We start from the raw sequence: 10,421 nt of genomic DNA, 5'->3' as shown, positions 1-10,421 counted from the left end.
AGAGCTTCTGCACAGCAAAAGAAACTACCATCAGAGTGAACAGGCAACCTACAAAATGGGAGAAAATTTTTGCAACCTACTCATCTGACAAAGGGCTAATATCCAGAATCTACAATGAACTCAAACAAATTTACAAGAAAAAAACAAACAACCCCATCAAAAAGTGGGCAAAGGACATGAACAGACACTTCTCAAAAGAAGACATTTATGCAGCCAAAAAACACATGAAAAAATGCTCACCATCACTGGCCATCAGAGAAATGCAAATCAAAACCACAATGAGATACCATTTCACACCAGTTAGAACGGCAATCATTAAAAAGTCAGGAAACAACAGGTGCTGGAGAGGATGTGGAGAAATAGGAACACTTTTACACTGTTGGTGGGACTGTAAACTAGTTCAACCATTGTGGAAGTCAGTGTGGCGATTCCTCAGGGATCTAGAACTAGAAATACCATTTGACCCAGCCATCCCACTACTGGGTATATACCCAAAGGACTGTAAATCATGCTGCTATGAAGACACATGCACACATATGTTTATTGCGGCATTATTCACAATAGCAAAGACTTGGAACCAACCCAAATGTCCAACAATGATAGACTGGATTAAGAAAATGTGGCACATGTACACCATGGAATACTATGCAGCCATAAAAAATGAAGAGTTCATGTCCTTTGTAGGGACATGGATGAAATTGGAAACCATCATTCTCAGTAAACTATCGCAAGAACAAAAAACCAAACACCGCATATTCTCACTCATAGGTGGGAATTGAACAATGAGAACACATGGACACAGGAAGGGGAACATCACACTCTGGGGACTGTTGTGGGGTGGGGGGAGGGGGGAGGGATAGCATTGGGAGATATACCTAATGCTAGATGACGAGTTAGTGGGTGCAGTGCACCAGCATGGCACATGTATACATATGTAACTAACCTGCACATTGTGCACATGTACCCTAAAACTTAAAGTATAATAATAATAAAGAAAGAAAGAAAGAAAGAAAAAAAAGATAATTCAAAAGATCAGTCTGAATGGAAGAACAGTAGTTGTAAAAATCAAAGGAAAATAATCAGAAGAAGTCAAGTTTTACTTAAAATGAAGAGCAGAACAGTTCATTAGAGACTATTACAATTTCCTACCTGTGTCAATCCTGATGCTTTGAATAACTCCTGTGGTGATCTGCTTCCATAATAACTATTTGGAGAATGAAGTGACAACAGTCTGCTATATATTTTGTTTCTAACCTATAAAAAACAGCATTTTATACTTTAAAAATGAATCAAGACAAACTTGGAAGATTATGGTAGTCACAATAGCTGTATTGAGAGACAATTCACCCTTTTAAAGTATACAACTTAGTGTTGTGTGTTTTGTTTTGTTTTGTTTTGTTGAGACAGTCTCTGTTGCACAGGCTGGAGTGCAGTAGTGTGATCTTGGCTAATTTTTTTGTATTTTTTGTAGAGATGGGGTTTTACCATGTTGCCCAGGCTGATCTCAAACTCCTGGGCAACAAGTGATCCTCCCACCTCAAGCTCCCAAAGTGCTGGGATTACATGCATGAGCCACCACACCTGGCTTCAGTGGTTTTTTTTTTTTTTTACTATATTCAAACAGTTGTGTGACTATCACCATTATCTAACTTCAGAAATTTTTTATCACCTCAAATAGAAATCCCATAGTCACTAACAGCTACTTCTCAATTCTGCCTCCTTCCCATTCCCTGACAATTAGTAATCTAATTTCTGTCTCTATGGGTTTGCCTGTTCCGGACATTTCATATAAACAGTAGATTATGGTTTTAATTTCTCTATTGTACTTGCTGAAATCAAGCCATGTATGTTTACAAAAGTTATCATGTATAACGGAAATATTATTAGACTTGGAATTAGAAAACTTGCTCAAGTATACTTCAAATTTAGTTATGCAATTTACTAATCATCTTGGCAAATAAATTAAATTAAACAAAAAAAAAGACTTCACCAAAAAACTACTAGAACTAATAAACAAATTCAGTCAAGTTGCAGAATACAAAATCAACATACAAAAATCAATAACATTTCTATATGCCAACAACAAACCATCTGAAAAAGAAGTCAGCAAAGTAATCCCATTTACAATACCTACAAATAAAATAAAATATCTAGGAATAAACTTCGCCAAAGAAGTGAAATATCTCCACAATAAAACTGTGAAACAAAGAAATTGAAGAGGACACAAAAAATAGAGACATATTCCATATTCATGGATTGGAAGAATCAATATGGTTAAAATGACCATACTACCGAAAGCAATCTACAGATTCAACGCAACGCCTGTCAAAATACCAATGACATTCTTCACAGAAATAGAAAACATAATCCCAAGCCTGGGCAACATGATGAAACCCATCTCTAATATATATATATAATATATATATATATAAATTATTATATATATATAAAAATTAGCCAGGCATGGTGGCACATGCCTGTAGTCGTAGCTACTCAAGAAGCTGAGGTGGGAGGATTGTTTGAGCTTAGGAGGTCAAGGCTGCAGCAAGACAAGATCAAGCCATTGCACTCCAACCTGGGTGACAGAGTGAGACCCTGTCTGAAAGAAAGAAAAGAAAAAAAGAAAGAGAGAGAGAGAAAGAAAATCTGTATATTGAAGAGATATCTGCACTCCCATGTTTATTGCAGCACTGTTCATAATAGCCAAGATTTGGAAGGAGCCTAAGTGTCCGTCAACAGATGAATGGATAAAGGAAATGTGATACATATGCACAATGGAGTGCTATTCAGCCACAAAAAAAGAACGAGATCCTGTCATTTGCAACAACATGGATGGAACTGGAAGATATTGAGTGAAATAAGCCAGGCACAAAAAGACACACTTCACATGTTCTCACTTATTTGTGGGAGCTAAAAATTAATGCGATTGGACTCATGGAGATAAAGAATAGAATGATGGTTCCCAGAGGCCAGGAAGGGTAGTGGGGTTGCAGGAGAAGTGGGGATGGCTAATGTGTACAAAAATATAATTAGATAGAATGAATAAGATCTAGTATTTGATAGCACAACAGGGTGACTATAGTCAACAATAATTTATTGTACATTTCAAAATAACTGAGACTATAATTGGATTGTTTGTACACAAAGAAAGGCTAAATGATTGAGATGATGGATACCCCATTTACCCTGATGTGATTTTTATACATTGTATGCCTGTATCAAAATATGTCATGTACCCCATAAATATATACACCTATGTACCCACAAAAAATAAAATATTTTTAAAAATCAATATATTAAGTGTTCTGACAAGCTCTGATAGGAAAAAGTAAAAGAAAATCTACTGAAGCTCAGATCTCAGTAAGAATAGTAGGTGCCTGTGGTGTTTTAATCTAGAGCTGTTACTATCTCCTCCAGCTCTGAGGCACAAAAGCTCCACCAACAAAGGGCAGACCCAAAGAACCAGCAGCTCTGCTGCAGGAGAGGGCTGACTTTATTTAGAGCAGTGAGGAAAATTCTATGCACAAGAGCAACACTTAAAACAGTGATCTCAGGCTGAGGCAGGAGAATCGCTTGAGCCTGGGAGGCAGAGATTGCAGTGAGCCGAGATTGCGCCAGTGCACTCCAGCCTGGGCGACAGAGACTTAATCTCAAAATAAAATAAAATAAAATAAAACAAAACAACACAACACAACACAACACAACAGTGATCTCAGGCGGGGCGTGGTGGCTCACACCTGTAATCCCAGCACTTTAGGAGGCCAAGTGGGGGTGGATCACTTGAGGTCAGGAGTTCAAGACCAGCTTGGCCAACATGGTAAAACGCTGTCTCTACTAAAAATACAAAAATTAGCCAGGCGTGGAGGAGCACGCCTGTAATCCCAGCTACTCGGGAGGCTGAGGCACGAGAATTGCTTGAACTCGGGAGGCTGAGGTTGCAGTGAGCCAAGATTGTACCACTGTACTCCAGCCCGGGCAACAGAGTCAGACTCTGTCTTCAAACAAACAAACAATAAAACAACAGTGATCTCAGTGGCTAACAACCAGGAAGGGTCAATATCAGAGACATTCTGAGGTCTTGATACTGACTGGGGTTAAGTAATAAATCAACAGTTCAGTAATAAATTTAACAGGGAGATACAGGGAATGAGACAGGCAAAAAAGGCCTTGATAAGATCCTACTTATCCCAAGCGGTCTGGAAGACAGCACATAAGCAAATCTGCATGCATGTTCAGGAGAAAATGGAGGGGGCCTGCTATAGTCTGAATGTATCTCCCAATATTCGTAGATTGGAACTTAATCCCTAATGTAGCAGTATTAAGGGGTGTGGCCTTTGGAAGGTGATTAGTTCATGAGGGCTCTGCCATCATAAAATTTCCAAATGAAAATTTTAGAACTGAAAAATACTGTCAACTAAAGAAAAAAATCAGGCTTTTAAAGAATTAAAGTTATTTATTTATTTTTTTTGAGACAGGGTCTCTGTCACCTAGGCTGGAGTGCAGTGGCACAATGTCGGCTCACTGCAGACAGACTCCATCTCTTGGGCTCAAGCGATCCTCTCACCTCAGCCTTCCGAGTAGCTGAGACTAGAGGTATGCGCCACTGTACCCGGCCAATTTTTGTATTTTTGTGGAGACAGGGTTTGGCCATGTTGCCTAGGCTGGTCTTGAACTTCTGAACTCAAGAGATCCGCTCACCTCAGCCTCCCAAAGTGCTGGGATTACAGGTGTGAGCCACCGTGCCTGGCCTAAGTTAATTTTATTCAGAACTCTTACTGAAGATTGCAACCGGAGAGAGTCTTTCAGAGAGTTTCTGTTAAACTGCTCCAACTGTTTTAGGCCACAGTTTATACACAGGTGGTGGCAGCTCTGCATGTAGCTTAGAAGTTACATCAAATGTGCTCAGAAGTTACATTAGAGCAAAATCACATCAAGGCTTGGGTATGAGGGCACATCTGGTTATAGATTACAGAGGCCTAATTATTAATCCGGTCAGATAATCCTGTTATCTTCTGTATAGGAAGAGGCCAGGATTAGGATCGCTGAACTTATCCTTTCTAAAACTGCTGTGATTCACACAAGGGACACGGCAGGCTGTCCTCCATACTGCTGATCATCTTCAGAACATTCTTCCAGTGGGTGGTGCTGAGTCGCTGAGTCACTGAGTCAGGGGCTTTGTAAAATTCCACTGATAAGGGATTTTGTGAAATTCTGCTGGTAAGCCGAATGAGCAAACATAGCTTCTTACATATGGTACTTTGTCTCACAATAACTGAATCGAAAGCTCAATGAATGGGTTCAAAGGCAGAATGAAGAGGACACAAGAAAGAATCACGAATCATGAAGATAGAACAATAGAAATTACCCAAACAGCAGAGAAAAGTAGACTGAAAACCAATGAATAGAGCCTCAGGGACTAGTGGAACCAAATATTCGATCATTTGTGTTATCAAAGTCCAGAAAAGAGAGAAGAAAGAGGAAAGAGCTGAAAAAGTATTCAAAGAAACAATGTCTGAAATTTTGCCATATTTGGCTAAAAATATAAACCTGTTGAATACAAACAGATTCAAAAGGCTAAGCAAACCCTAAACAGGATAAACGTAAAGAAATCCATGCTGAGGCACATCAGAGTCAAACTTTTGAAAACTAAAGTCAAAGAAAATTTTTTTCTTTTTTTTTCTTGAGACAGAGTCTTGCTCTGTTGCCCAGGCTGGAGTGCAGGGGCATGATCTCGGCTCACTGCAACCTCTGCCTCCTGGGTTCCAGCGATTCTCCTGCCTCAGCCTCCTGAGTAGCTGGGATTACAGGCACGTGCCTCCACGCCCAGCTAATTTTTGTATTTTTAGTAGAGATGGGAATTTCACCATATTGGCCAGTCTAGTCTTGAGCGCCTGACCTCAAGTGCTCTGCCCACCTCAGCCTCCCAAAATGCTGGGATTACAAGCCATTATGCCTGGCCTAAAGACAAATAAAAATTCTTGAAAGCAGGAGGAAATGACATCTTATCTACATAAGAAAAATAATTTTAATGACAGTGAATTTCTCATTGGAAAACACGGAAGCCAGAAGGAAGTGGCACAACAGTTTTCAAGAGATGACATAAAAGGAATACCAACCAAGAATTCTTTAGCTGGCAGAAATGTCCTTAGGAATGATGGTGAGATCAAGACATTCTCAGATGAAGGAAAACTAAGAGAATGTGTTACCAGCAGACTTACCTTGAAAGAATGGCTAAAGAAAATCCTTACAACAGAAGGGCAATGATATAAGAAGGAATCTTGGAACATCAGAAAGGAAAACAACAAAAGGAGCAAAAATATCAATAAATAGACTTTATTTTCCCTCTCAAGTTTATTAAATGGTGCTTGATGGTTGAAGTATAAATTACAACATTGAGATGGTTCCCAATATAGAGAGAGGAAATATTTATTTAACATTTAATGTTATAAAGGGGGAGGAAAAGGGACTTAAAAGGAGTAAGGACTTTACATTTTACTGAAATTGGTAAGAGAAATAAACAAAATGTGGCATATATGCACAAGGGACTATTATTCAGCCATAGAAAGGAATAAAGTACTAATAAGTATTATAACATGGACAAATGAAACTTAAAAACATTATGCTAAGTGAAAGAGGCCAGGCATAAAAGGCCACATAGTGTATATGATTCTATTTATTGAAATGTGCAGAATACAAAAATTTTTACAGATGAAATTAAATTTGTGGTTGCTTAGGGCTGGGGTGGGGAGAACACACTGAGGAGTGGGTACAGGAGTTCTATTTGGGGTGATGAAAATACTCTAGATTGCTGGGCGTGGTGCCTCATGCCTGTAATCCCAGTACTTCAGGAGGCCGAGGTGGGTGGATCGAATGAGCTCAGGAGTTCAAGACCTGCCTGGGTAACACAGTGGAACCCCATCTCTACAAAAAATACAAAACTTAGCCGGCGTGGTGGCACATGCCTATAGTCTCAGCTACTTGAGGGGGTGAGGCAGGGAGGATCACTTGCGTTTGAGAGGTTGAGGCTGTAGTGAGCCAAGATCCTACCACTGCACTCCAGCCTGGGTGACAGCGTGAGACCCTGTCTCAAAAAAAAAAATTATTAAAAAAAAAAGTTAGATTGTGGTGATGTTTGTACAACTCTGTGAATATATTAAAAACTGCTGAACTGTATACTTCAAATGTGTGGGTTTTATTGTATGTGAATTACATCTTAATAAAGCTGTTTTTTAAAAACGGATCACAGATTTAAATATCAAGCATAAAATTAAAAAACCTTAAAAATAAAACACAGGAGAACGTCTTTGGGAGCTACGGCTTGTGAAGAGTTCTTAGACACAACAACAAAAGCATGATCCAAAAAATGTTTTTAAATCAATAAACTAGACTTCAAAATTAAATGTGTTTGCTCTAACAAAGACCTTGTTAAGAGGACAAAAAGACAAACTACAGCCTGGGAGGAAATATTTGCAAACCACATATCTGACAAAGAACTCATACCTAGAATATGTAAGGAACTCTCAAAACTCAAGTTTTTTTTTTTTTTAAAGCAATCCATTTGGTAAATGAGCAAAGAATGTGAAGAGACATTTCACCATAAAGGACATGTAGATGACAAATAAGCACATGGCAAGATGTTCTACATCATTAGCTATCAGGGAAATGCAGCCTCCCCTGGGCCTTAGTCATTTCTTGCTCTTCTTGGGAAAAGGCAAAGACAGAGACCTATGAGTCAGAGCTGGGGGCAGGAAGTTGGATGGAAAGGAGAGAAGATGCAAATGCAGACATAAGAGACACAGTCCATCTCATATCTTGGAGCTGGAAACAAGCTGACTGTGTCTCTCATATCTCCCAGAAGCACCAGCCTGAAAATGTGCACCCATAAGCCAGGTTAAGAGGTTGCCAGTGGAAGCCAGGGAGACCCACCTGGTTAGAGCCCCAACCTCTGTATTGGTGACAGACATTGTACAGAGCAGGGGTTGGCAAACCTTTTCTGTAAAAGGCCAGATAGTAAATACTTTAGGATGTCCATACCATGTGGTCTCTTTGGCAACTACTCAACTCTGCCATTATAGCGTGAAAGCAGTAACAGACAATATGTAAACGCATGAGTGAGACTTGTGTTCCAAGAAAATTTTATTAATGGACACTAAAATGCAAATTTCATATAATTTTGATGTCACAAAATATTAGTTTTACTTTTCTAAAGCCCTTTAAAGATGTAAATAGTATTCCTAGTTTGCAGGCTATAGGAAACTGTAAAGGGTCAGCAAACCAGGGGCCATAATTTGCTGACCCCTGATATAGAGCTTAGATGAGGAGGTTCACTGTTATGCATACCACTGTCACTCAACACTTGATTTACAATGCAGTGACCTCCCTTAAATCCATAAATTCGGCCGGGTGAGGTGGCTCATGCCTGTAATCCCAGCGCCCTGGGAGGCCAAGGTGGGCAGATCACTTGAGGCCACGAGTTCGAGACCAGCCTGGCCAACATGGTGAAACCCTGTGTCTATTAAAAATACAAAAATTAGCTAGGCGGCATGGTAGTGTGTGCCCATAGTCCTAGCTACTCCAGAGGCTGAAGCAGAAGAATCACTTGAAACCAGGAGGCGGAGGTTGCCATGAGCAGAGATCACACCACTACACTCCAGCCTTGGCAACAAAGTGAGACTCTGTCTCAAAAAAAATCTATAAATTCTACTTCTAGGAACTTATCACAAGGAAATAATCATGGCTCCGCACAAAAATTTGACAGCAAAGACTTATCCCATCCTGGTTATAACAACGAAAATATCTGAACACATTCAAATATCCAGTGACAGAGGAGTGGCTCAAAAATCTGAGGCCATCCAAAGAATGGAGTGCTATGCAGCCATGTCAACAATTATCCTATGGTCTGGAAAGAAAGCAAATGTGATCAAATATTAACAACGAGTGAATCCAGGCCGGGCATGGTGGCTCACGGCACCCTGGGAGGCCGAGTTAGGCGAACTGATTGAGCTCAGGCATTCGAGACCAGCCTGGGCAACATGGTGAAACCCCATTTCTACAAAAAATTAGCTGGGCATGGTGGCTCATGCCTGTAGTCCCAGCTATGCAGGAGGCTTAGGCGGGAGGATTGCTTGAGCCCGGTGGCAGAGGTTGCAGTGAACCGAGATCACACCACTGCATTCTAGCCTAGGCAAGAGAGCAAGACCCTGCCTCTAAAAAAATTTTAAAAATTCAAAATAAAACAACTGGCGAACTTAAGTGCAGGGTATATGAGTGTTCACTGTCAACTTTTCTGTAGGTTTGAAATGTAAAAATAAAGTTGGAAATATATTTTTAAGTAAAAAATTCTTTTTTGTGAAATATAAGTTAATAGACTTACACAGACTCATCTCCAGCCCATCAGAATTGTGTTCTCTTTTAAGTAAATATAAGTGTCTTCTTTTCTCTCTTTTCACAGGAAAGTGGTATAGATTAACTAGATAATATTTTTCTACCTAGTATCTATTCCAATCACACTCAATGTAATTTAAACTATATGTAACATGAGATTTACAGACCAAAAAAACTAATCTCAATGTTTTCATTTTACAATTATCTCGTTCTAAGGGCAAAGAAAAGCTTAACTTGGCCAGGTGTGCTGGCTCATGCCTATAATCTCGGCATTTTGGGAGGCCGAGGTGGGCAAATCACTTAAGCCTAGGAGTTTGAGACCAGCCTGGGCAACACAGTGAGACTTTGTCTCCACAAAAATTTTTTTAAAAATTAGATGGGCGTGGTGGTGTATGCCAGTAGTCCCAGGTACTCTGGAGGCTGAAGCGGGAGGATCACTTGAGCCTGGGAGGTTGAGGCTGCAATGAGTCATGATCATACCACTGCACTCCAGCCTAGGGGACACAGACCCTGTCTAAAAAAGAAAGAAAGAGAGAGAGAGAGAAAGCAAGAGAGAGAGAGAGAGAAAAGAAAGGAAGGAAGGAAGGAAGGGCTTAACTTGCTTGGGTTTTGAGCATTTGAAAAAAAAAACTTGCTTTTACATGTGAAACACAAATTATCTGGGAAGACTTCCTTGGTAGGGGTGGGTGCTCTAGGCTCTACAGATGGAAATAGCATTTGGGGATTCATCCCATGGTCTGGATTCTTCTCCAGGCAAAGGCCCATTCTTGCTGGGTTATAAGTTCTTGTTTGAAAATCTAACCTGAAAAATAAATTCACTCAGTCACTCTAGTGCATAAGAATAAATTCACAAAAACCTTACCATTTAAATAAAAACATGGGAACTATGCCTAACTACAAGATGGCCAATCTTCGGCAGAGGACTTCAGCCACCCTCTCCATTTGACTATCAAACGAGGTGATTAGACAGAGAGTGTTGTCAATTTCCATTTGAGCCTCACTTATGGGTTGCGGGTGCAGAGCTGCAGTTATCAAAG

This window comes from Gorilla gorilla, chromosome X, assembly GCF_029281585.2.
Source record: "Gorilla gorilla gorilla isolate KB3781 chromosome X, NHGRI_mGorGor1-v2.1_pri, whole genome shotgun sequence".
NCBI lineage: Eukaryota > Metazoa > Chordata > Mammalia > Primates > Hominidae > Gorilla > Gorilla gorilla.
This window is presented reverse-complemented; position numbering follows the sequence as displayed.